The sequence below is a fragment of the Papaver somniferum genome, chromosome 7 (assembly GCF_003573695.1).
Source record: "Papaver somniferum cultivar HN1 chromosome 7, ASM357369v1, whole genome shotgun sequence".
In the NCBI taxonomy this organism is placed as follows: Eukaryota; Viridiplantae; Streptophyta; class Magnoliopsida; order Ranunculales; family Papaveraceae; genus Papaver; species Papaver somniferum.
In genome coordinates, this window is record NC_039364.1 from 248,414,766 (window position 1) to 248,419,744 (window position 4,979).

At 36.2% G+C, this 4,979-nt stretch overlaps 1 pseudogene; it reads right to left on the reverse strand.

Annotated features, from left to right (window-relative positions):
- Nucleotides 1-853: 853 nt before the first annotated feature.
- LOC113293614 lies at nucleotides 854-3,361 on the reverse strand (annotated as a pseudogene).
- Nucleotides 3,362-4,979: the final 1,618 nt, after the last annotated feature.

Here is a 4,979-nt window from a genome sequence, read left to right on the forward strand (position 1 = left end):
AAAAAAAAAAAAAAAAAAAAAAAAAAAAAAAAAAAAAAAAAAAAAAAAAACTTAATTTTTAATCCTACATGAAGTAAAGATTTTATATAATATGAAGGGAAAAATTGATAAGACATTCTACTAATACAAAAGTGACTAAGCAACTTAAATTCTCACCAACTGTTGTCAATGTATAATTCAGCCATGACCATTGTCGCAATAAAATCATAAGAAACAATAATATCTTTTGATTGCACCAACCGTATTCATTCTAGGTTCTATCAAGGCGTCGCATCATTTCTTTGGCAAAGCTAGATTCAGTGGATCACATCCGATGTCCTTGCAGTCACCCAGTAACCTATAGAAGATTCTGCTCCTCAACCGTAGGAAATTCACTTTCTAGAAGTGAAGACGGTTCGTATAAGTAACTGAGTGCCTAGAAGAGAAGTACACTTAACACATCAGCTTAAGAATTTGGAACTACATAAAATTAGAAACTCATTCACAAACTGCGGAAAATCAGTAAAATAAAAGATCATTCTGATCAGCCTAGATCATGACCATCCTCATTGGTTCTACAATTTAATGAAATTGATTCTACCCAGCCTTTAATGAAATCCATGAGCAGTACAATATAACTGAACCCTTTAGTGGAAGCTCATTGATTCTACTCAGCCTAGATCATGGCCTATCTATTGCCCTAAATATAACACACAAACCTCAAGATAGTCCGGACAATTCGAATAAAATATCTCATTGTTATGAGCACAACGAAAGTAGTAGCTCGACATCTCTGAAAAGAAAAGTAAAGAAGAAATCAGAAAGTACATAATCTTAAAACAGTAGTTGTATAAGGGTATAGAAATTCAGAAACTCACTTGAGCTTCTTTGCAATGCCAGCAATGTCCTTCCCCTAGTGAAAGGCTCGTCCAAGTTCGCGCTCAGTTGGTTGTCTTGGTCCATCCCCAGCAAAAATTCCTGCACCATATGGGGTACCACCTTTCACTTGCACCATCTCAAACATCCCGGCTTCAAATGTTAATCCAATGAGAACATAAATTAGTCCATGGTGAATCACTGAGTGATTGCTCTCAACCTGTATATTGAGAGGTTACAGAATATGATTAATCAATGTTCTTGTCAATGAATATAACTTGTTACTGCTTAGGTAGAAAGAGCAGGGGGAGACTTACTCAGTTGTTTCCTGACCACCACCTTGAAGATTCCACCGGGTTCGCCAGCTAAAGATTGTGTTCTCCATAGACCCCTTGTGTGTCTAGAAAAGCTTTGAATTGAGCTTCAATCATTCCAAATCTAGTAGGGAACCCAAAGATAAGCCCATCCGCATCAGCAAGATTGTTAGGAGTAATGATAGGCACGTCAGTCTTTGGTGGCGCACCCATCTTTCCAAGGACCTCTTCTGGTACCTGTTACGAAGATGAAAATTATTTAATAACATTATCCAGGGTGAACTGCATTCCACTACGAATTCACATTTTGATTATATTAATTCAACAATCATCATAATTCTCTCCACTTTATTGAGTATGTTGGAACATCTGGTGCTACATGCCAAAAAAGTAAGCACTTTTCGCCTGCATCAACAAAAAAGTAAGCACTGTTTCCTAATCTTCATAATAATGCTAACATTAAGAATATGCATTGATAAAAATAACTATGTTTCCTAATGCTAACATTAAGAGACTTCCCCACTTTCAATACAGTAGCATAAGAGACTTCCCTAATATTCTTGAAATACGCAACTTATATTAGTACCACAACACAACACCCTACACAACCCACGACAGATGATTTGTCACTGTTTTGACTGATATTGGATAATTGGAAAATCAGTTTGTAAGGTACACGACTATAGTTTGTCAATTTCACCTGGATGTATATCGAATGCATAAGCCCAGAAAGTTGAGTCAACCAAAACATCGCTGGATCTTCTTTTTGCACTGTGTAGTAGCTCCAAAAAACCAAAGAACTTCAAAATCAAGGCATGTCCAAACTACCGAGCAAATATAAATAAACCATGCACAAATTCTATGGAAGTTTAGCCTGATCCAAGCTGCCACACAAACAAATAAGCAAAATCCCAAATTGCGTACCTTACATAAGCACCTCCGACCTTAGCCTTCCAAATAGGAACTACTTGAGGTGTATCCTTTTTTTTTAGGACGAACATCAACAACTCCTGACACTTTTGATTGGTATTTTCACAGCCTTTTGCATCTGCAGACAATTAGATTGCTTACATAGTTAAACGGTACTCTTGGCAACAAAATTAACAACATATTTGAATCAGAAGAGAACTTCTCCATTAACAATTTAGGGGTAAAAACTGAATTACGTCAATCAATCCAAAGGAATACCCAAAGAGATTCAAGATATGTGTAGTAATATTTTTTTTTCCATGGTAGGTTATAGTTTTACTCTGAACATGAGACGGATACAGATTAAACAGAACAAAGCAACTAATGTCAAGTTAAATCTATGGTGCACCTTTCATCCATTATGGCTTGTAAAGTACAACAAAGGTAATGTGGCATCAGTTCATTTAGTTTAGAACGAATAATACCTCATACAACAAATTCTCTAAAAGATGAATGTTCGTTCAAAAATAGAATATGAGCAAATGCAGTCCCGCATGTAGAAAGAAAATGAAATAATCTTACTGTTTAAGGAAAAAATAATTTGTGCTAGCAGTTCAATTGGGTCCCTGTTAAAACCGTTGGATGCCCAAACTGCTCTCCTTGCAGACGTGGCTGTGATGAATTATAAAACCCATGATCAAAATTATTGAATTCACAGAACCCACAATTCAGATTTTATCAAAATATTTTACCTAATTGAATCAAAAAACTCGGTATGTAGGATGCTAATAATTGAAGGCCAAGATTAGCAAAGAAAAAAGGGAGTGAAACAAAAGCTACAGAAACAGAATCGTTATGAACTGGACTCCAAGTTGATGGAAATGAAAATCTTCCAGATGTTTTAGAGAATACGTAGTGTTGTAGCTACATATCGTAAAATTCGAACTTAAAAAACATATGGCTAGCTAGAATGCCTGAATTATGATTAAACTTAATTGACAATTTCAAATCAAAAAAAAATAAAATAAAATCCGAGAACATAGTTAAAATCCAGGAATTAGCAAAATAAATTCTAAAAAATCTGGATATAATTATACCTTACCGGTGGTGAATATGTATTATCAACTGAAGAAGAAATAAAACCTCTAAAAGTAAAATTCGAGGGTTTCAGTATGTTTACCTTCTTCTTCTATTCCTCTCAATCTTTCCAATTCAACTGCAACAACATAAATCTATTATTATAACCTACCTACATCAACAGAAAGAAGAATCACGAAAAGAAAGAAAAATAGAGAACAATCTTGGATTTCAGCGGGAGAGAAGAAAAAGATGCTTTTATATGACACGGATAAATTACACCCATTCTGTAATCACGTGATATTTTCCGAAATTTCCCACCCGTCCAAGAAAAAACTCCATCCGGAGCTTCCCGACCGCCGGATCGGGATCCCCATCGAATGACGTCCGTCTGATAGCCCTGACTATCATGGAGACAAACCTCATATCTTTTTATAACAATGATTGAAATATCACGGGTTGTGCCTAGTTGAATCAATTGGTAAATCCAACCTTTAGTTGTTGATTGAAATTGATTGACGCTTGGATATTGGTCTTTGGTACCATCCAATGATATTGATCCGGCTCACAGATTTCTATCTGTTCGATTGCAGATTGATTTGAGAAATTGAGATATAACTATTAGATATATTTTCCTTGATTGAGTCTGTATGTCTAGTTGATTCTCTTGGAATTACATTGGAGTTAGTCCATACAGATTTCCTAAACGAAATATTGGGTGTGGTTGTTAAACCCCCGCTTTTTCAATAGATGTACTAGATTTCCATTCAGCTAGTCTGAACTTTAGCTTTTCAATGCAAGGTTTAAAAGCTTTCACCTTACTTTTTTTTTGTGAAAAGAGGTGAACCCAAATACTTATCTTTCACATCAGTTGTTTGGACCTTCATGTAAGAACTGATAGGGTCAGCAATATCAGGGGCAGTATTTTTGCTGAAGAAAAATCCAAATTTAGAGAAGTTGATCATCTACCCAAAGGCAAGACTGAAATCCTGAAACACTTGAACCAAGTTCTTACACTCCTCCATATTAGCCTGGCAGAATATCATGTAGTCATCAGCAAACAGAAGATGGTTGATAGCAAGAGCATTAACACATAGTTTAGCGCCATGGATAAGGTTTTGTTCTTCATCATTGATAAGTCTTCTGGATAGAGCCTCTATGCAGAATAGGAATTGGTAAGGAGATATGGGGTCTCCCTTCCTAAGCCCTTTGGAAGGTTTAAAAAAGTATCCTGGAGTGCCGTTAACCCTCCAAGTTAGTGGTGAAGATGCATTGATGTATAAGATTACACCATTTGGGACTGAAACCGATCTAGGTTATAATTTTTATCAGAAAGTCCTAGCTAACTCTATCAAAAGCTTTGGCCATGCCAATTTTTATGCCCATAATGCCCTTAGAACCTTTCTTTCCACTTCTGGTATTCATGTGATATATGAGTTCATGGGCAATGGCAATGTCAGAGATTTGTATACCATGGATGAAGGCAGATTGGAAAGGAGAAATGAGTTTGGGCAAGAGAGCTTTGAGTCTTTGAGCAAGGAGTTTAGAGATGATTTTGTATGTGGTGTTACATAGGGAGATGGGTCTGAAATAGGAAAGTGTGGTGGGATTATCAATTTTTGGGATAAGGGAAACGATAGCAGAGATAATCTCTTTTAGGAGGAAGCCAGTGGTAAATAAATGTTGCACCATATCAATTATATCTTTACCAACCACTTCCCAGAATTGGGTTGAAAGAAATATGGAGGAAAGCCATTAGGACCTGGACTCTTGTCACCAGCCATGCTAAAGAGAATATTTTTTATTTCCAAGGCATCTGGGACC